The sequence below is a fragment of the Pinus tabuliformis genome, chromosome 1_2 (genome assembly GCF_031772625.1).
Source record: "Pinus tabuliformis cultivar Carrire ecotype Pingquan chromosome 1_2, CPIR1, whole genome shotgun sequence".
NCBI classification, from domain to species: domain Eukaryota; kingdom Viridiplantae; phylum Streptophyta; class Pinopsida; order Pinales; family Pinaceae; genus Pinus; species Pinus tabuliformis.
In genome coordinates, this window is record NC_142298.1 from 1291655452 (window position 1) to 1291679435 (window position 23984).

The window sequence follows — 23984 nt, forward strand, 5'->3', positions numbered from 1 at the left end:
GCAATGTATTAAGAATGTTGAACTTGATCCAACTCTTAATCATTTCATTTGGAATGGGCTAGACACTATTCAATATCAAGTAATACAAGGCGACTGTGAAGACATTGCTAAACTCATACCTAAAAGGGATTATGCCCTAGTCATTGCAGATAGTCCCCATGGTTTCAATATTCCAAACATTGACTATGATAGTTACCCTTATACTTATCAAGCTCTTAGTAAAGTGGTTGTGGGATTTGTAGAAGTCACGTCATCACCATTATGGAGATTTGTGACATTTCATTCAGACATACAATTGGCAATGATATTGTCAAGCTTCAAGGGGAAAACAAATTCAAGGATGTAGCTTACACGGTAAGACGTTCAAAATGTATATTTGATTAATGTTGAAAAAATCATTTATGTGCAAGTTAATTGAACTTTTACTATTTCATGTTACAGGCAAAAGTCAAGTCTTCTTAACAATGAAGATCAACAATTTATAAATGATTATGAGTTCATTCATATTGATAGTTGGGCAAAAGATGATAGCCATATGTCTATGTTTTTTAATCGGGTAGACGGAGAGAGTCATAGCCAAATACTGACTTATGATGCTGTTATGAGAAAATTGACATATGAAGACAAAGAAGCAAAAGGAGAGATAGTTAACATTTATCAAAAACCACAATTATTGATTAACTATCTTATAGACATATGTTCAAATGAAGGAGATTGGGTTTTGGATTTATTTTCTGGCTCAGGTAAGTTTTATTATATGGAATTGAATTTCAATATGTTATTTTTTAATTAATATGTCATTGTACTAATTTAGTTCATTATTTATTTTGTGCTTGATAATTAGGTACAACACTAGCATGTTGCCTTCAAAAAGGAAGAAATTGCATTGCAATTGAGAAAGATCCAGTACAATGCAATTTCATTCAACAAAGAGTTAATGCTCTTCAATTTCTTCCAGATGCAATGCAAGAAATTGGGTTGAAGAAAGGGGACTTTAGTGAATGACGTGTGGCAAAAAAGGCAAAGGAACCCCAACCACCATTACATGGAATGTTTGGAAAGACATACATTGGGAGATTTGCAGACATTAAAGATCCATTAGAAGAGGAAAATGAACAAACGGAAGTAGAAAATACTGTGGAAGAAGACAATGATGAAACTCTAGAGGACGAAGAGTTTGGATTACGTGAAATTGTTGATTAAAATTAAGTTATGCTTGGAAATCAAGCTTTGCAATGTTTTGAATTTGACATTTTATGATAAGAATAAACACTCAATTAAGGTTGTTATGAGTTCAATATTTGTAATATGTGATTTTCGCATTGATTTTTAAATTAATCATTATTTTTTTTTTAAAAAGTGATTACTATTTTTTTTTTGACATGAAAATCATAAAAAAAAAACTATTATTTAACAACTTTTAGTTAAAATTTTTGTATAAAAATTGTGATTTTGACATGTCAATTCTAGCAAAAATTTATCAAAACGTGTAGTTTTTTAGTTATATTTATGTTAAAAATGGTTATTTTTATGTCCATTGTTAAAAAATATCGTTTTTTAGAAAAAATTATTTTATGTGGATTGAAAAATTAATTAAGGATGTATAAATATGTAGAATATTGAAAATTCAAAATATCGACCTTTTAATTTAAAAATGCAAAACAATAAAAACCTCACTACAAAAAAATTAAAATTAAAATAATAAACAAGAAAATATGAAGAAAACGACCACTTCAAAAATAATCAAATTTACAAAATAATTATTTACATTTTATACATTAGAAAATTTAAAGCCAAAAAATAGGTCTTTTAAAAAAAGGGTCTGATGCAGAATACCCACTTTTTCAAATCAGCATGAAAATCACTATCATTTTAAAACGTAATGTACATAAAAAAATTAAAGTGCCAAAAACTATGCTCTAAAAAAACATGTGTTTTCTGCATCACCCCTTTTTAAAATCAGGTCACTTTTTTTCTATCTCTACGAAACGGGTAACAATATCAGTTCATGTTTCAAAGTTTACGTTGTTTGTTGCATTTCTTCTTCTTCATGCATCATAGTAGAGCTTTCCGAGGGATTAATGGGTGTAATTTTTTTTTTTTTTGTTTGGGAGGAATTTTGGATCAAATTAATGATATATATGCTTCACTATTCCCTTTGAATCACTTCAAGCTGATTTTCCAAACAAAAGTTATGCAAATTGAAAAATACACACCTTTTAGAGCTTGATTTTGAGCTTGTTGATAACGCTAAAATTAAAACTTTTGTATCTATGTTATTTAGGCCTCCCATGGTATAACATTGTGTTATGTGGTATCCCTATGTGTCTTGTTTCCAACCCCACTAGTTAGACCAATATTGGATTCTTCAACATCAAGTTATGCCAAATACCCCACGATGCCCTGATTATAGACTAGTTCAGTAGATAAAACTTGTACGGCATGTCACACGTCATTGTTTTAACCTTAAAACCTGAAATAGCTACCAATGAAAGCAAAGTTTTTGCACTTTTAGTCACTTTTTACAAAATTCAAATACGATGCTTGAAGAGAAAGTTATGACGATGTCCCCCGGGAAATGTGTTTAAGACTGAATTATGGAGCATATAAAATCCCTAACTTCTTTGGACCATATATACGGAAATATAGTGACAAATATCTTAAATTATAACCCAATTTTAATCAAGGTTTCACCTCCACGTTGCAATACTTTCACTGTCTAAAGCTTCATAGAAGAAAATTTATAGTGAAAATGCCATGATGGCCTATTTGAAAGAGAAAAACCCTAGGATTAAGAGCTCTAATACCAAATGTTATTTATCCATATCAAAATAACACAAAAACATAAGAACAAATAGATTAAGAACTTGTTAATAAGTCACATTGAGGGGGTAACCTCCCTTTACATCACATAAATCAACAATTATTAGATGATTCAAATGACAAGACCTCCTTGGTATATACAGGAGTCCACGAGCCAAAATATAATTAGGGCCTACAAAATAATAATAATGTAAGAGAAAAAAAATAAAAATAGTGGGCTTCTATGGGGAACAACAATAATAATATTGGGACTACACTAGTATTTTAGGGGCCTAACAAACTACTACATTCTGAAGATCGATATGAGGAATTTTGATGGTAAAGATCCTATAACATGGATATTTTAGATCGAGAATTACTTTTTTCTACACCAAATGGTAGTCTTACAAAATGTAAATATTGCATCGACATTTTTAGAGAAAGATCAAAATGCATGGTATTAATGGATTTGCCAAAGGGAAAATGATTCAGTTGTATCTTGATCCATTTTATAGATGAATTGATAACACATTATGGGTATATTAAGAGAAATACATTCTTTACTTAATTTGTAAATCTTTGAAAAAATGTTTAATGATAGGGCACATTCAATAATTCCAAAATCTGAGTCTCAGGGAAAAAGAAATTCAAAGGATATTCTTTTATACTTGTTTATATGAACTTTAAAGGAAAGCACTAAAAATGAGGCGTCTCTCCTTGAACCTAAATCCCTAGAACATTCTTTTATTTTAGCAAGGCATGTTGAAAGAATACAAATACTAGAAATTTGTCACTAATATCTTGTAATACCCCTTGAAATAATTATTTGGTGACTCTTATTTATTTTGGGAAAATTGAAAAGACATGTGATAAATCATTGTTATATTTTCTAACATAAATAAAAGTAATAAGTTATGGAAATTTATGTTAGAATAATTAATTCCCTTAGCAATATGTTAGAGTCTAGCATGATAGATTAACCTCTAATTTCTAGGGAAAAAAATTGAAGTAGTTATGCCTAGGGTGGCAGGAAAAACTAAAACATGAATAAAATAATTCTCTTTTGTCTTTTTTAGCTGAAATTTGATTTTTCAAAGAAAATGAAAAGAAAAGAGATTATACAAAGACTGCAGACCACCTTAATAATACAAGGTGGGAGAGAAATACCATATGATGGAATATAAATAAGATACCAAGGGAGATAAATACAGTATTTGCATAACTGTTACTAGTGGAAGAGAAATATTGGAAAACCCAATAAGTATTCTGCAAGACGTTTCATAGGGTGAGGAGGACACATATCCAAAGATCTTCCTCGTTTTAGCTAATAGTGAAAGGGAGAGCTCAGTTGGAACTCCCTGTATAAGATAATTTGAGGTTGGGAGGAACGTGGAACCCTCTACCTTATTTTGAAATAATTTTAGATAAGTATTTCTACTTGAGGTAAGTAGAGTTTTGAGGTTAAATAAATATTTAACACAATTAACTAGAATTAATTATTTCTGCTGATATCGTGATTGCAAGATGTCAGGAGACAAGAACATGTAAAAAATTTGTAAACCTATATTAACAGGTGAAGGTATAGGAAAATAAGAACTTGTGTATATTTAATTAGTAGAGAAACTATTATGTGAAATAAAATTAGATGAAAGGAAAACATACCTTAGGAAACCTATGTCTATAATTGTAGAAAAAAAATAGAAACAAGGTGTAAAATTATGTTTCAATGTTGAAAGACTATTTTAAATAAAAATAGTATTGTTTTGTCCTTGAATATATAATTAAATTATAGAAAAACCACTGAATACTATAACATGAGTTTCGGGGTTTTGAACTTAGGTTGAGTGCTTAAATCCCTCGGTGGAATATATCACCCTGAGGGTTTCATAGAGTTTGTCTTGAGTTATGTAGACTAGGTCATAGGGAACACACAATGGTTTCCCATTACAGGTAACCATAGAGTTCCTAGAATAAAAAGATGATATAGACAAATATATATGTATATGGTTTGGTATAAAATATATCTATATTTACTTGTATATAAAGAGAACACACAAATCCTACTTGCTTAAGTTTACAAGCCTAAAATAAAAGAAAAATATTATAACTATGTATGTAATGCAAAAAAAAGTAAAAGAAAATGCAGACCCAACATTTATAGGTGACCAAGAATTTATGTATAACTTGTTGAAGGGAGAACAAGAAAAGTCTTTCTTTATATATTATAGAAAAGATGTAAGAGAAATTCTATTTGTTACAATAAATAAAAATTAAACAAGTAATTATGAAGTAAAAACCAATGTGATAGTTCTTCAAAAATAGATAAGATCTTTGGGGGCTTGAGTAAATAATCCTTTGACGAAATACGCCAAGTATCAGTTAATTTCCAAGAAAATATTTGCAAAAAAACTGTTCAAGTAAATATGTCAATAAATATATCAAAAGGAAATGGCTGTTTTGTTCTTTTCTAATGAACCCTAACCCCATAAGGCTACAATCCAACATGTAATAAGAAAACAAGAATACATTTCCAAATTACTTCTAGGATGAACTGTGTGAGCGACCATGGAAGGCCATAGAGAAACCCATGCTCAATCTTTTAAATAATTAATAATAAAAGGAAACGGGTGGTAGAATTTTTACATTTATTGATAACATTTTATAACCCTAACACCATATGAAAATGGCATTTGGAAACTAAAGATATTCTGTGAGCCTTGGTATTGCACCAAGAGTGTTACAACTCCCAAGGGCTCCTCAACATAAATTATCAACCGGGAGTTCGTACAAACTGAAAGGTTACAGTGTTGTATGTGTAGTGCTATTTTAATTAATCCTAATTGGCTGAGACTACAACATGGTAGGTCTTACGATTTCAATGGAGTTCACACTATCTTTGCCGATACACTACAACCAAGAATGAAAAATAGAAAGAACAATAAAAGATGTCGCTGAATGAATTACAAAAAATAAATCATTCATGTAGAAAATAAAACACTCCACAAAATTGAAATCAAACTTCACAATTACCAGAGTAACGACACGCCACACAGTAAACTAATGACTGCACCAGTTGGTAATTATCATTCTGTTTAATCAAACTAGTGTAACAACATAATATAATCTAGAATAGAAGCGGTTGAATTTCACAATTCATACAGCAATAGTAGAAAACCATATGACAATAAAAGAAATAATAATGTACACTACTTCTACCGTTGTAGTCCCTGCTAAATAGGAGGGCCCTTCCTCCACAGCAAGGGCACATGAATAACACGAAATTAGTTAACAAATCAGATAAAGAGCAGTAACAACATCATTGTAGTGATTTTAATATTAAAAATAATTCCAGGTTACAAGAGAAAAGTAATGATGATTTTCTATATGTCGTCCTTGTACATGGGAAATTGATTTTCTTTTACAATTATTACATGCTTGAAATTAGGAATACATCAGTCATGAGAATCTCACAATTCTCATGCTAATCATAAAATAGAAGTAGTTACAACCTATTTCTAAATACAAATACTTCTCAGGTACATTGGTTAGGATTGCAACCACTTGGGTTTGTTGCTTCTAAAATAAATAATTCATAACACCCGACAACTGTTGTGTGGAATAGTACCCACAAATTTTCCAGCTCTAATGCAACAGTATCCTGCGGTTAAATAGCGGTTTGGGATGTAACGTAAATCACTAGAGACAACAACCTTGGTGTAATAGTTGTCCTCTGTATCAGCACGTAGTGTAACAACAGCTTGTAACAACATTCAATGTGTAACAACAACCTATAACAACATACATGGTGTAACAACAAACTGCTCTACCCTACTGTTATAGACAATTTTGTGCCTTACAGCAACAGACATGAATTGTCAATAATCCAAGGGATCCAAAGTTCCCTAAACATGATGTTCCTACCCCTAGAGGAACAAGGTCAGCAAACCAACAACTCTCAGATCAGTTCTCCACCTGAAAACACTCAAAAACAAGCAATCCTGAAATCAAAGCAGGTGCTCCACTAGGCTTCTGCGCTGAAACACAACTCCTCCATGGTGTACCTGCGTTGCAAAGCAGGTAAGACAAAGGCCACCTGCGTTGAGCGAGTTTGGACATGTGGCACACTGAGTCATTGCTCTGGAATCTTCCAAAAATGACACTTGGATCAGGGATTTCGCCTTGTGATGAGTCAGAGGCTTTGTTTCTCCAAGTGGAAGCAAGGTTCACCAAGTGGACTCAAGAACTGAAGATCAACTAAAGATTAACTGAAGAGAGAGAGGACACAAGGTAGCTACACATCAGTTGCAAGCTGACTCATCCTTTCTCAATTCATCTATATATTGAGCTCTCTCCTATGAGCTCAGGAGGCTGGAATTTTGTGCAAAGTAATGATATGCTGTTGGTTTCACTATTGAGTTATTGGGTGATTGCTTGAGAGAGGTGAAGAAGAGCAATTCTTTCTGCTGGGAGGTGTTGCTGGGTTGGAGCCTTCAATGGTTGTAATACTCTCAGAACCTTTACTTCTTCATTAATAAAAGCTATTGAGGTTCTTCTATGTGCTCTTGTTTCAATTATATATTGCGATGATTGCATGTTTGGTTTACACTAATCCATGAACCAGTTATGATTGCATGCCTCTTGTAGTTTCCTTCTTTGTTATTGTGCAGGATCTCATTGTAGCTGGACAAGCAAAAGGACAAGGAGCTAGGAGTAAGCGGCCAAAGAGAAGAGTTTGGATTCGACATTAAGCGCAAGGCAACGGTTAGTGCATTTCTCCATTCTCTTTTGCTTTCATAAAGAAGAAAACCTTAAGTAGTTTGTTTTACAGTTGTTGCTAAGGAACTGTCACCCTTAGAGTGGGATAGGGTCATTCGAGTCGGATACTTTTCCCTACAACAAACTGGCGACTCCGCTGGGGATCGTATCCATTTGATTGTGTTTGTAGTATTTTGCTATTCATTTCCTGAACAAAAGAGTACCAAATCGAAAAGCTTTTGACTATATCAAAAGCGAAGTAGAGGGCAGCTACTCTTGCTCATTTTCTGAGCAAATTCATGATTTGAAGAGCTGATCTACAAGGATCCTTGTAAGCTCTTAGTGATAGCTTTGAACCTTCTTAATCATCCCTTTGAGTGTGCTTGACTGATTGCTTCTGATTTGAGCAAAAACCGTGCATTTTTGAGAAACTTATGACACGGAAACTGTGAAAACGCAATTCTCGTTTTCCAAAGCAGGTAGTACACAGGCTACCTGCTTTGCAACGCGGGTCCCGAAGGGGCTACCTGCGCTGAGAGCCAGTTTGGCTGTGCAGAGCCTGCGTTGGCCCAAATTTGCCTAGTGCATTTGGTGTTTCCTCCTTTCTCTTGCCTGTTTTCACTTAGTTTTGCTGCTAGGTGTCAGTCTTGTGCCTGTTTTGAAACCAATATTACTTGCCATCATTCTGCCTCTGTTATATAACGAAATTGTACTTGTTCTTTGTATTTCTTACTCATTTACAATTTCCCATAACGAAAAGTAAGTTAGTCATGCTTTTGGCCTCTTAGATCTGAACCTGTGTTAGGCATTTTGCTGGTCTAAAGAGTTAGCTTGTTTGCTGTCCATAGCTGATTAGTCATTTTACTTTCGTCAGTATGGTTTGATTTCATGCATTTCCAGTGATTAAGCAAGTAAATCTTAAGGTGTCTTTTGATTTTGGACAAACTTGTTTGTTTTCACTCTAAATCGAAATCAAAGTTATATAACCACTTTCTTTTTGTAATCCATCGACATTAAGAAAGGGAAAAGAAAATACATGCATTGTGCATTTTGCATTTGACTGTGTGCTTGACGATTTAGGAAAGATTTGCATTTTTAGTGTGTGCTCTATGATCTGTGTGAAAAGATTTGCCTTTCTTTTCCCTCAGTAGTTAAGGTTTTCAAAGTTGAAAGATTGAAAAGTTTGCTTCTCATCTTAGACTGCATTCAGGAATTTGTTATATACATCTCGTGGTGATCCTTAAAGGCAAACTGATAAGCAAGATCAACATTAAAATAAATCCAATTTACATAACAACGCTTTGTAACATAACGCAAACACATAGAGGTCTAGGTAGAGACGTGTTCCGGTGTCGTTAAACATAGTGACTGTCGATCTCTACGAAGGTGGGTGATTCCTCCTGAGAGTCGGTGGCACTAATACGGACTTGTGCTCCCACGTACCGTCGCGTATATATTGGGAGACCCCTATAGGCAATTATCCTTTATCCATAGGAAGCCGTGTCGACCGCCCTACTGATCGCGATGCAGTGAACACAGCATTCACGAAGATCGACCACCCGTACCGTAAAACGTATTCTGTGGTTTCGCGAAAAGTTTGGCACACCCTCTGCCTAGAACTCTAGAGAAGTTTCTTTTGGCCTTTTTCAAACTCTATAACTGAAAAAGTCCATCTGAGCATTTGTCACTTCGGGCTCGTTAAAACATCGAAGGCGACTAGAGTCATCTTTAGCTTTTTCTCGACTCTTAAAACATGAAAAAGCAAGTTTGTGTCTAAAAGCGTCGTTAATAAAATTTATTTTAAGCGGAACATAATCACCTATTATTCCCACGTTGATCTTTCAGTTGAAAAGTATGGAGCCCACCAACTAAGGAAACAACCTTGGTGGAAGTCCAAATCCCTTCTCCTCTTGGGGAGATGTTGGTGCGCCTCATATGGCAACATTGTCACTTCCAGGATTGACAATTGGCCTACCTGTATGGCTCTTTTCAACTAATGTAGTCCAGATCGCCACTAATCCTGAGCAGTCGAATCAACAGCCAGAACAGTCTAGAGCTACCCACCAGCCTTCCACTTCTGACAATTCTTCCTCTGATCCTTCATCTTCACAAGGAAGAGCCGGCAAAAGTCGGCCTCCCATGGAGAAGAAGGAAAAGAAGAAGAGAGAAAAGAAGCAGAAGGGGCCTATGGCGAAGGCGACTGGGGGCCCACTTCCATCGTGATTGTCCCTGTATTCCCCGGATACTAAGGGACTGGTCCCCAAGGTTGCACAATCCGGTAGCATCAACCTCTGGTAGTCATGTTGATTGCAGTCCGTCAACTAGCGAGAGTGAAGGACGAAGAGGGAGACCAAGATCACCCTGTATATTGTGTGAAGGCAATCACGCCATCCACAAATGTCCATTCTTAGATGAGGCAAAGAGAGTTTTAGAAGATCGTCCGGTTTCACCGTTACGACTTCCTCCTGGATACCAAAAACTCGCGCCTAATCCCTCGGTAGTTGAAAATCCAGCTGACCCGCTCAAGTGGTCAGCTGAAGTGTCGGTCATTGAAAATGAACCTATTGAATCCAGAACAGACGAAAGTCTAAAGGTCGAAACGGCAGTTGACCCCGTTCTTCCTTCGGAGGTTTCATCCTCCAATGACCCCGTCATTGAAGACCCATCTTCAAATGACACCCTCACTGAAGAGGATAAGGATGACACCGTCCATATTCTTTTCATCAACACAGACTCTGATGAGCATCAGGGCAATGCGCCCATTCCTTTATCGCAGGAAGGAACATCGTCAGGGTCGTATCCGGTCGTATATTCTATCCCACCACCAAGCAACCTAGTTGTATCCTTTGATTGGAATCAACTAGGCAGACCCCGGTTACCAGCCAGTATCCCATTCAGAATCATAGTCCAAATCTACAGAATGGTGATGGCTGGAACTATCATTGATGAAGGGGCATCTGTGAGTATCCTTTCCTCTGTTGCTTGGAAAGCACTGGGTTGCCCGGCGCTTTTACCTGAGATGAGAAATCTATCAGGTTTTGATAAAGGAACCAGTCACCCGTTAGGGATTTTCCCCAATGTTCCAGTTACATTGAAAGGGAAGACAGTTCATATGAACATCATGGTCGTCCAGGGACCCTTGGCATATAACTTACTCCTTGGATGAGACTATATATATTGCATGGAGGCAATAGTGTCCTCGCTCTTTAGAGTCATGTGTTTTCCGCACGAAGGAAGAATGGTCAAGCTCGTAGACCAACTTTCATTTCCAGGATCACGCATTGCAAATAGTCAAATACCATCCCTTAATGGTTTATTCACTCAAGGAATGCCACCGCCCCCGGTTCTACTTCCCGATGAATGCGCGTAATTCGAGAAGAAAAGAATGGGGACCCAGGGGGCATGCACCCTGGCCTGCCTCGGGCAGAGAAAACCTTAGGTATAAAGTTAATTTCCGCAGAAGAATGGACTAGTCCGTACCCCGTCCAAAAAAGGAAGAGAGGGTTGTTCTAGGATAAAATTCTTTTGTCAAAGTTATGTTGAAGCGGAAGAATCGCTCCCTTTGTCTAAAGAAGTGGGCTCTACTAAGGAGGGGATCTATTTGTGGCAGCAAGAAGGCACCATCTTTGAATGTCAAGCCTCACCCATTAAAACAATATGTTTTAAAAGAGAAGTAGGGGCAGTCTTCAAAGAAAGAGAGGAAATTGCTGCAACAAGTAGTCACCATCCTTAGCAACCTAATGATAGACATCGCCGAAAAGAGAGTTTAGTTTGCGACAGCAAACAAAACCATTTTTCGGATAATAAGTAAGAGGACAGAATCTCGAAATTATACTTTATACCTGGGGGCATGCAAACCTTTTGGAGTGCAAGCACGGGACGACTATTTATTTTTTTAAATTTTTAGGTCCTCCCTTTAAACCTGTAGGTCTAACCCGTTAAACTCGTAGGATTAGCCGTTTCCATCTTGCATAAAGAAAGGATGAAGGGCAAAAGTTAAAACCTGCCAAATTGGAGTAATTAGTGAGGTATCGCTCCTTAAATAAGATTACCTCACCTAAAGCATTCCTTGTATTAAGACTGGTATAATCGAGCAGTTTTAGCAATGTTCATGCTCGTTAAAAAAATAAACGCAAGAATCGAGCAGTTTTGTACAGAGTTCATGCTCGTTAAAAAATAAACATAAGTTGTGAGCAATCTTCCCCTAGAGTTCAAGCTCACCCAGAAAAAATGAACCGGTAAACAACCTCGAGAAATGTAACCTTTGAAAGCCATATTAAAAGCCCTTGGTCGTGTTTATATGCCATCACCTCCATCCGTTCATTTGGCCAATCGTTCACCTCCATATGTTTGTTTACCCATTTTGAGGAAGAGCTGCGAAGAGTGATTTCACTTAGCCATCCTTGTGACACTGCCGTGATTGGAGAATTCCAACCTATACCTGGAATCTGCTGCTATCCCTGTTCATCACTCGTTCCTCAAAAGACGAGTCTTCTTTGAGCTCTTTTCACTGACTCGTAAAATATGAAAAGTTTGCCGAGTTTTGGCCTTCCAGCTCGTTAAAGGACAAGAAGAGCTATCCCTCCTCTAGATTTTAATCTTTTTGGACCTGAGGGATTATTACACAAAAAGATCGAGCGCTTGTTTTGTTCGGCTCGTTAAAGAAATCGAAAATTCATCCCTTCTGTATTGTTTTATACTTTTTCGGACTTAAGGGATTAGAAGACAAAAAAGGAATTTTGGAGTTAACTTTTCGTACCTTTTCAGACTCTCTAAAAATGAAAGGACCGAGTTTTCTTTGTCGTTAGACTCGTTAAAATGATTAAATAGCGACAAACTTGTCTTTAGACGAGAACGAGTTTCCCTATCGCTAGGCTCGTTAAAACATAGCGATGGGCTTGCCCGAAGGGCAGGTTATAGAACAAGCATATGTTATCCTCCTCAAGCTTGACAAAAATAAAGAGGTACTGGTCAGTAATGACTGGGGAAAAATTGGGAGAACCTCACAGCATTAATGGTAGCAAGTCGCTCTTGAACATGACACTTTGTCCTCCGTATCACATCGGGTTGGGTTGTTTCATTCACCGGTCTCATAACCATGGTCTTCGCCACACCATCCACAATTGGGGTAATGCTACCAATCCATCACATCAGTGTCGTTATATGTTCAAGAGATGTGGTTCTGTAAAGAGTCAACCGTGTTCCACCCACTGCCATACATTATCCTTCATCCACTTCATGACCGCCACCCTGAATCATACATCACAGTTTGTTTTCACCTCATCACAATCACTAGCTCCGTTCCGTGTCACTGATGTGGGATTCATTAGGGCCCTCCTTTGACGGATCGCTCCTTGTCGACATCAGCTCATTATCCAAGGAGTTGATCTAGGAACACCCCCCTCAGTACTTTGAAGCTTGCATGCCTCAATGGCAAGTTTCTCACTTCCGGCGACAGGTATACATCAATGACCTTCGACCAGAAGATTTTGCGTGGTGGTCGACGCCAAGTCCTTTATTCCCACCATGTAGATTGTACTGTCGTACCTTGAGGGTCATCATCCTTATCGGTGACTCCTCTCGCGCCTGTTAACGGTTTACATCATTGACCGGTAATCAAGCGATGTCTTTCCATGTTCGACTTCAAGAAATTCTCACATGGATCGACTTGTACATCGAGTGAAGATCGGAAGAGATTGAAGACCCCGGATCTAGTTTCATCCATCCGGGCTGCGATATATATTCAGGACATAAAGACATTTGATATGTACATCATTACAGCAGATGATCATCCTTCTCAAAGGATGATAACTTCGGCAGAGAATTATCAGTCTACAATCAGACGATCGTCTGTTCTATGTACCAAAATGTATTTATAAAGCTGAGCATGGGAATGCCCGCCTCAGCTAGATCATGAAAAATGTATGAAAAATAATGTATTGTATTGTATCTTATTACAGGACACTTCTCAGCAGATTGAATGAACGTCGGATCCTCTCAATAAAGCATTTCACCCGATAAACGACCTCATACTTTAGGGGGCATCTGTTATAGACAATTTTGTGCCTTACAGCAACAGACATGAATTGTCAATAATCCAAGGGATCCAAAGTTCCCTAAACATGATGTTCCTACCCCTAGAGGAACAAGGTCAGCAAACCAACAGCTCTCAGATCAGTTCTCCACCTGAAAACACTCAAAAACAAGCAATCCTGAAATCAAAGCAGGTGCTCCACTAGGCTTCTGTGCTGAAACACAACTCCTCCATGGTGTACCTGCGTTGCAAAGCAGGTAAGACAAAGGCCACCTGCGTTGAGCGAGTTTGGACATGTGGCACACTGAGTCATTGCTCTGGAATCTTCCAAAAATGACACTTGGATCAGGGATTTCGCCTTGTGATGAGTCAGAGGCTTTGTTTCTCCAAGTGGAAGCAAGGTTCACCAAGTGGACTCAAGAACTGAAGATCAACTAAAGATTAACTGAAGAGAGAGAGGACACAAGGCAGCTACACATCAGTTGCAAGCTGACTCATCCTTTCTCAATTCATCTATATATTGAGCTCTCTCCTATGAGCTCAGGAGGCTGGAATTTTGTGCAAAGTAATGATATGCTGTTGGTTTCACTATTGAGTTATTGGGTGATTGTTTGAGAGAGGTGAAGAAGAGCAATTCTTTCTGCTGGGAGGTGTTGCTGGGTTGGAGCCTTCAATGGTTGTAATACTCTCAGAACCTTTACTTCTTCATTAATAAAAGCTATTGAGGTTCTTCTATGTGCTCTTGTTTCAATTATATATTGCGATGATTGCATGTTTGGTTTACACTAATCCATGAACCAGTTATGATTGCATGCCTCTTGTAGTTTCCTTCTTTGTTATTGTGCAGGATCTCATTGTAGCTGGACAAGCAAAAGGACAAGGAGCTAGGAGTAAGCGGCCAAAGAGAAGAGTTTGGATTCGACATTAAGCGCAAGGCAACGGTTAGTGCATTTCTCCATTCTCTTTTGCTTTCATAAAGAAGAAAACCTTAAGTAGTTTGTTTTACAGTTGTTGCTAAGGAACTGTCACCCTTAGAGTGGGATAGGGTCATCCGAGTCGGATACTTTTCCCTACAACACCTACCCTAAAACTGATCAGCGTGACCTATTTACTCTGTAACCTTGTTCCTGTGAACAACACTTGAAAAAGAGAAGAGCTTCCAAAAAACTCCTCCAATGATCACACTTGTTAGCCACAAAATAGGAATATAGTATCGTATTATTCAACAAAACATGGAAAAATAAGATGACAGTGGAATAGGTTGTATAAATGAGAGAAAGGGTGATTAATCATGTGAAGATTCATGGGACTGGATGATAAGAGGATCAAAACTGGGGAAGGAAGGTGCAGAAAATAGGAAAAAAGTCACACCCAACATCTCACCCCAACTGAAGCAACTACATGTCCCCATGTAGGACCTCATCTTCTCCTGATATACCCCTAATGCAAGTCTATAAAACTTTAAGCACCAATGTGTATTCACCCGGAGCTCTATACCCCTGAGTGGCCATCAACTATCATGGCCAGGATTCTTCTTCATAATCACATAGGTGGTAGTTCGGATGACATTCTTCTATTGGTAACCAAATCAAAGGAAATTTAAATTTGAGCCCGATCCAGAATGCCCCCAGTGTCTTCACGATCCGAGTATATTTAGGCACCCATGTAACAACAGCAAAAAAAAAATTGTATTCAAAAGGATCCCCTTCTTGCAACTCAACGCTATAGGCTTCAGTGCGTTTAAGGCATCCTGCTAGTGCTCAACTTTTCATCTGTGCATGCAAATTGAGGCAAATCCTCACAATCCTCTTCCTATAGATGGCTGATTGTTCCCTGGTCTCTAGGGTTCTCAAGAACAACTTAAACTCACGCCTGAATTCATTAACCGTCCCTGGTTCTTCTTTGACCCATAACATTGTCCTTTCTTCATTAGTTTTAGTTGATTTCATGGCCAAATGCCATTCGATTTGGTTTCCCATAAACGAAAGAAAAGCCCACAACTGAAAATATCCATATAGGAGAAGACACTTGTTACCATTTTTGTGCTGACATAATCACACATGATCTAATGCAAAAATAGCTCACAAATAAAGCTATGTTCATCAAAATTGCAAGTGCGAAGAATCTTAAGAAATGTTTGGGTATGTTGGCTACGTGGGGCCTGACCTAGGTTCAACAGTGAGTTTAGCCAAGAAAATCTGGATACTACTGGCCCTTTTGGTAACAGTCCGCAGAGCGTCGACTGAGGTCTCACCCGAAGTAGTATGGGAGGGTGCTGGAACTAGGTTTCTGCACCCTAGGGATGTCTTGATGAGGGTTCTGGAGGTTCGCGATCCTAATCTGGCGCTGCACTACTTCGTGCAGCTTTCTGTTCTTCGCAACCCGTGTGCAACTTTGTATTATTCCGATCCAATCCTTACTGTGCTATTATATTAGTGCTTAACTTAGTTTGTGCGGACCCAATATTCTTATTACTTATTCAACTTCTAGATTAGCGCGAGTACTCAAAGAAAATATAAATGCATAAAGATAACCATAACATAGAAATAAGGATCTACAAACATATGCACAATAATCTGAATCAATCTTATCTTTATTAATACTCAAGTTCTATTACAGGCCCGACTCCACCCTGTGCACTCAGCTACGGGGGTCTGCGCACTCAGCTGCAGAGCCTCTACCTACTACTACGACCCAATACACTTCAGATTCACCTCTATCTTCTAACCATGCCCTCACATCTATTCGGTACTTCTCAAAACTAAGACTAACTTTACACTTAGAGCCTCGCTCTATTTATCCCATGGTCCGCAGACCATAGGTAGGTCAACACACTTTACATTAAATTACATTATCTTAGGCAGACAACCCTAGACTCTCGCGCTCCGCGCCCACATTTCGCGGGGTCTTTACATTATACTTAACCAAAATTTGGGCTTCAAGCCCCAAAAACATGCTATGGGGGGATTCGCTGCCCAACAGGCCCCCAACATAGTCATCGTGACTTGTCCCAAGTCACTCTGTTGGTGCAGCGATCTTTGCGCCAAGGCCATCCAACTGTGCCTGTGCCATGTGAAGATCCGTAGCGCATTGCTCTGCTATCCGCTGTATCCGCTCTACTCGCTTGGTTTTATACTCATCTTCAGCGTAAAATCCCTGTCTCAGGTCATGCATCACTTTCATTTGTGTGAGTTGTCCTTAATGTTAGATTCGGGGCAGATAGTCCCAAACCTAGTTCTAAATTTGTGTCTTAATTGGCCACCGTCCACTCCTCGTTGTCTTAAATTGGACATCTTGTCATGAACAGTGACACCAACGTTCACTTTCCAGCCTACCCGCACGACAGCGCAGCCCATTGTGGGTGGACGTGACCCGTGCATCATACAGAACCTGCGCGCAGCTCCCATGTCACATAGCTCCCATACAAAGTCTTTTATAGTCCCACACTCCCTTCCAACTACTTGGAGCGCTAAGACTGTGCTTCCTATGGATAGTCAGGTGATTATAACACAGGTGTGAGGCTTCAGGTGACCTTCCAACCTAGTCCGCAGGCCTTCCTTAGTTACCCTCATGCCAGTCAATGCCTCACGTTCTTCCTTATGTGGTGCGCTTCCCTAGTTACTTTGTCTGATAAGGTCCGGTCGCAGCCATGGTAGCAGAATAAAGAATTATTGGTGACAATCTTCTAGTGCGGTGTTATGGCTGCCCATATGTTGTCCTGTCCTTTTGTCGACGCGTAATGCTTGTGCAATTTCTATTTCTAGTTTTCTGATTTCCGCGTCCATTAACATGCTTCTCTACTTCAGTGGTACCCGATCTTCTTCGAGTTCATGAAGTTCAAGGTTCCCTCGTCGAATGGCTTCTTAAATGTGCATATGTTCATCCTCGCGCGACTACAAAATCTTTTTGCTCTAGTCTTCACGTGATGTCCCAATTATGGGAGTTATTGTGTGAGGATTCTTTTCCAAAGCTATGGCCTCGACTTTGCTCGTCGTCTTTAGAATAATTCTTGCGCTCAAGTTCTTGTGCATGGCCCTATAGGCCCATCAGACCACTGGTACGTGCAGGTCCCAATCATTTCGTTCTGCCTGATAAACTATGTTCATGATTCCGCATAGCTTTTTGAATGCTTCAACGTGGAATATTTGTGGTGTGCATCGCTTTTCCTACTATCGCGTCTGGTTTTGATTTTCGATCCTTAGTCTGGGATTTGCTTGCACAACACACGTCTGCACCCATCAACATAGGTGGGCATGCAAGCTGCTTCGTCTTGGCAGCCCGACTCTCATTTGATGCTGGGGACTTCCAAATGGTAAGTGTATCATCCTCCTGCAGTCACGCCAGTTTTCAAAATTTCCTTGATGTGTTCCACACCAACGCGTAGGTGTCACGTGCAGCACCCATTTCAACGCATCGAACCACTATTGTTCCAGTACTGTGCTTTCAAACTTGCTCAAGAATTCATCCACCACTGTCAATCCATCATATGTTGGTAGATCTCGAGCCTGGGTTGTTATGCAACACAGTGATCTAATGATCATGTTGCAATTTAGCGTTGTCACTTCGTTTAAGCGATTGTGCTAGCATTCATCTTCTTCATCTAAACCCGTGGCGCAGGAACATGCACGCTCCCACGAGATCCTTCCATCTGTAGTCAGATTCACTCCATCCTAATATTGTGCAGTTATCTTGTAGATACAATTGATCTCATCGTTGCTTCCATTGTCGCACACAGGTTCGATGTAGCACACTCCTTCGGCTGGGTCTAGTGGAATGACTACGTGAAGGGACTTTTTCTCGAATATCAACTTCCGCTTCCTCAGGTTGATGACTCCATTCATATTAGTGGCCCAGTCTATTCCTAGCAATTTGGGATAAGGATTGCTGTCATCGACAATCTCTATCACTTCAAAGTCCGTCTGTGTGCTCGCACCGTCAGTATCAACTGTTACTCCTTTCAACCTCCCCATGGGCAAAGTATTTTGTTGGTTCGTCATTCGTAATTGAATAGGGGACCACTGTAACGCGCACCTACCCATGCATTCCCATGTCTGCTTTGGTAACACATTCGCATCCAAACTAAGGTCTAGGATTACCTGATCCATTTCATACTCGCCAATCTGCACCGTCAATCTCATTTCCCTCCCGGTGCGTAATGCATGATTTCCGAGTTTCTAGACTATGTGTGGTTCCCCTGACCCTACGCACTTGGTGAACAACTCCTATAGTCCCGTAACGAGCTTATTGTCGTGCAAAAGTTTCATGCATGTCTCTAGAAAGGTAGTAAGCATAGAAGGATGCATCCCTGACTCTGGTTGATCCTTACTATCTGAAGTGGAGGTCTTCACGAAGCTCTTCTTAGCTTCCATGAACGTCTCCTTTGCACGTTCTAAGTCAAACTCAGGTTATTTTGTAGGAGCCTTGCTAACCCATGTATCTCCCTCGAGTTTCTTCCCCTTATGCTCCCCTACGGTCGCACCGCTTCTGAGCATCATTTTCACATTTGGGTCTTCTTCGCATGGTTCAGACCTCATCATTTGAATATTTTGAGTCGGAGGAGGCTAGAGTACCCCCTTCTCGCACATTTGTGTGATCAACGTAGGACAATCTACAATTTCATGATCAAACTGAGCACAATACGAACAAGATATTCTCGTTGGGTTGGTACAATCGTGAGCGTAGTGCCCTAGTCCTCCACAAATGTAACAAATTAATTGTCTGCGGCCCCTTCCTGGCCCCATTCCTTCTCATCCTCGACCTCGCCCCTAAAATCCTGTGCGCACCATCCCTACCACGGGGTCAAGGGCTTGTGTTTCTGTCTACATCCGATAGGTTGGGGTCTGATCCATCATTAATTTGTAGTTGTGACAAGTATGCTCGTTGTGGCCTACTGACCTACAGAAATTACAAAACAACTACCGGGGAGCCTGTGTATACTTCTGTAGCAAATGAAAATTATGCGTCGTGTGTTTTCCTCCTATCTGATAGGTCGCACACCATAATGTGGGTGTCACACTTGGCCCTTCCTATGCCTCTGGTCTCAACATCATTGGCCCCCCACCTGCCAATTAGTTCATGAATACTAGACAATCGTCCTTGTCATGGCCCTGGCTTTTTCATTTTATGCACCACACTTCCTCGCGCACCTCTGGCCATGGTGCCCTATCCTGCTTCAAGCTCTGCATTTCCAGGCAGAGATTCTGTAGTTGCACGTGGATTTATTGAACTTCTAGCCCCGGATCCTATATTGGTGTTTCATGCAACCTCATCGCCATTTCCAACGCTTCAGCCTAGGTAGACAGTTTTTGTTACAACAACGCCATCCTCAGGTGTAGTGTTAGAGATGCCACAAACGATGAGCAATGCTATGCATCCGTGAGCGTCATATTAGCCTCGCGGATCGTACTCTTTAGTCGCTGATCTAGATCCTAGGGGGTCTCGCCTAGAATCATCGCGATCTCTTTAAACCCAATGATTGACTGTGTCTTTGATTTCGGCTGGCTAAATTCTCCGTTCAGGGCATTCTGGATCTCTTCTATTCCTGCATTTGGGTGATCATTGGAGTGCTTGATATACCATGTCAACGCTCGATCCTGTAGCACGCTCACCAATGTATCCTTCTTAATGTTGTTGTCCGTGACCCCTTGCACTTCCCACACTCCTCTTACCATGAACCAAAACTGGTCCAGATCCTCATTCCCTACTCCTCTGAATATAAGTAGCTTGATCGTGCTTGCCATGCTAAACTATGGGAGTCGTAGAAGTGGAGTGGGTGGAGATGGAGGTGAGGGAGGTGAAGTGGGTGGTGGCGTGGGTGGGGGTGGTAACTATGGAATGCGTTGCCTTATCAAACTGATTGCACTTTCTCGGAGAGACTTGAGCGAGCTCTTCCTCGCTCTCTCGTGAAGGTGAAATTAAGGGACTATTTCCTAATTCCTCGCTACCTTTTCCGCTCTGCGTCGTTCCAAACATTAATGTATTCGCATAACTCACTTTTCACATAACAACATCTTAATCCAGGTATTCAAAGATTTAATGTACTTACCTTGCGGTCCCTTGAGAAAACATCATTTTGCTTCACTGTAGCTCATGGTCGTGTCTTTCAAAAACTCAAAGATAAATCCCCCTATTATCCGGTCGAGCCAATGGTGCACAGCTCACGTGATCTTATCTTCTGATGCCTCTAGTCTGTGCACTAATTCCAGAGTCCACACTATCAATTGGTCGAGCTTACACCTTCCCTGGTTGTCAGCTAACCTCACGAACCACTTGTACAATTCAGAAGGAAAATATGCAAAGAAGATCTCATGGATTTCCGTATACATGTAGCGATCCAGACACCTTTTCTTAGATACCTACGGAGTTCTGTTTTCCTGTGTCATGAACTCGTGAATCTTCTTGTCCAACCACTCTTCAATTTCCTTCTTTGTTGGGTTCCAGTGGCATGACATCAGACATCCCGTAGGCAGATCCCGATCTTGGCAAAAGAACCATTTGTTGGCTACGTGGGCCTTGACCTAGGTTCAACAGTGAGTTTAGTCAAGAAAATCCGAGTACAATTGTTGTGGGGAAAAATGCCTATGCAGGACGATCCTATCCACCTAAGGTGTGACAGTGCCTTAGCAACAAACAGAGACAGCTATTCTAGTATTCTTTCTTTATGAATTAAGAATGAAGAGAGATAGATGGACTAACTGGTGTCTTCCGTTTGTCCCTCGATCCGGTCTCTCTTCTCTTTGAGGGTTCCCAGCTACTTGCCTTCTTTCTCGCCCAGCTTCAAGAGGTTTCTGCAAGATCACAATAAGAGAACACTACACAAGACATGGATTCATATTCATAACTAGTTCAGGATTAGAAATAAACTAAACATACTAATGCAATCATACATCAAAAATACATCAGTATATAGGAGAAACCAAGATAGCTTTATTGATGAATAACAAGGTTCAAGAAGATATACAACCCAAAGGGCTCCAATCCAGCATCTCCTTCCCAGCAAATGGAATTCCTATCTTCACCCCCTTTAAAGCATTAAGCACCCAATGATTACAATCTCAAACCAACAACAATTCTTTGCAATAACAAAATTCCAGCCTCTAGATCTCATGGAGGAGAGACCCATATATAGATGTTTGGAGAGAGGATGAGTCAGCTTGAGATCTGACTAGTTTCCTCTCCCTCTGTCAGTTCTTGATTCCACTTGGAGGTTCTTGCTTCCACTTGGAGATTTGGAACCTCTTACTCATCACCAGTCGAATTCCCTGAGGCAAGTGTCATTTTGGAAGCTTCCTGGGTTCTGACACCTTGAGAAATGAGTTTGCCACATGTCCACTCTCGTTCAGCGCAGGCAGCTAGTGTTCCCTTTGACATTCAACACAGGTATCCAGTGTTGGCTTTGACATTCAACGCAAACAGCTAGTGTAGCCACTGAAATGATCCTGAATTGACTTGTTTTTGAGCAGTTTCTGGTGGAGAACTTCTGTGAATTGTTGTGGTTTGTTAGCCTTGTTCCTCTAGGGGTAGGAACAACATGTTTAGGGACTTTGGATCCCTTAGATTATGGACATTTCATGCTCAATGCTGTAAGGCACAAAAATGTCTATAACAGTTGCCCCCTAAAGTATGAGGCTGTTTATCGGGTGAAATGCTTCATCAGGGGGATCCGAAGTTCATCCAATGCCGGGAGGAGACCTGTAATAAGATACAATACAATACATTATTTTTCATATTGCTTTCATGATCTAGCTGAGGCGGGCATTCCCATGCTCAGCTTTATAAATTCATTTTTCTGTACATAGAACAGACAATCGTCTGATGGTAGACTGATAATTTTGATGAAATTATCATCCTTTGAGTAGGATGATTATCTGCTGCAATGATGTACATGTCAATGTCTTTATCTTTCCTGAATATATATTGCAGCCCGGATGGATGAAACTAGATCCGGGGTCTTCAAACTCGTTCGATCTTCACTCTAAGTACAAGTCGATCCATGTGAGAAATGTTCTGAAGTCGAACATGGAAGGACATCGCTTGATTACCGATCAATGATGTAAACCGTTAACAAGCGCGAGAGGAATCACCGATAATGATAATGACCCTCAAGGTACTGCAGTACAATTCACGTGGTGTGAATAAAGTACTTGGCGTCGAACACCACGCAAAATCTTTCGGTTGAAGGTCATTGATGTATACCTGTCGCCAGAAGTGAGAAACTTACCATTGAGGCATGCAAGCTTCAAAGTACTGAAGGGGTTGTTCCTAGATCGACTTCTTGGATAATGAGCTGATGTTGACAAGAAGCGATCTGTCAAAGGAGGGCCTTAATGAATCCTACATCAGTGACACGGAACGGAGCTAATGATTTTAATGGAGGTGAAAACGATCTGTGACATATGATTCATGGTGGCGGTCATGAAAGGATGAAGGATAATGTATGGCAGTGGATGGGACACGGTTGACTTTTCTGAACGACTTCTCTTGAACATATGGCGAAAATGATGCGACGGATCGGTAGCATTACCCCAAATATGGATGGTATGGCGAGACCATGGATGTGACCGGTGAATGAAACAACCCAACCCATTTGTGGTACGGAGGAAAAGTGTCATGTTCAAGAGCGACTTGCTACCATCAAAGTTTTCTTTAGTTTCTCCCAATTTTTCCCCAGTCATTGCTGACCAGTACCTCTTTATTTTTGTCAAGCTTGAGGAGGATAACATATGCTTGTTCTATAACCTGCCCTTCGGGCAAGCCCATCGCTATGTTTTAACGAGCCTAGCGATAGTGAAACTCGTTCTCGTCTAAAGACAAGTTTGTCGCTATTTAATGATTTTAACGAGTCTAACGACAAAGATAACTCGGTCCTTTTCATTTTTAGAGAGTCTGAAAAGGTACATAAAGTTAACTCCAAAAGTCCTTTTTCGTTATCTAATCCCTTAAGTCCGAAAAAGTATAAAACAATACAGAAGGGATGAGTTTTCGATAGTTTTAATGAGCCGAATAAAACAAGCGCTCGATCTTTTTGTGCAATAATCCCTCAGGTCCAAAAAGATTAAAATCTAGAGGAGGGATAGCTCTTCTTGTCCCTTTAACGAGCTGGAAGGCCAAGGACTCGGCAATCTTTTCATATTTTACGAGTCAGTTGAAAAGAGCTTAAAAAAGACTCGTCTTTTGAGGAACGAGTGATAAACAGGGTTAGCAGCTGATTCCAGGTACAGGTTGGAATTTTCAAATCACGGTAGTGTCACAAGGATGGCTAGGTGAAATCACTCTTCGCAGCTGTTCCTCAAAATGTGTAAACAATCATATGGAGGTGAACGATCGGCCATATGAAAAGTGGAGGTGATGGTGCAAACACGACCAAGGCTTTAATGGGTGATGATATTACATT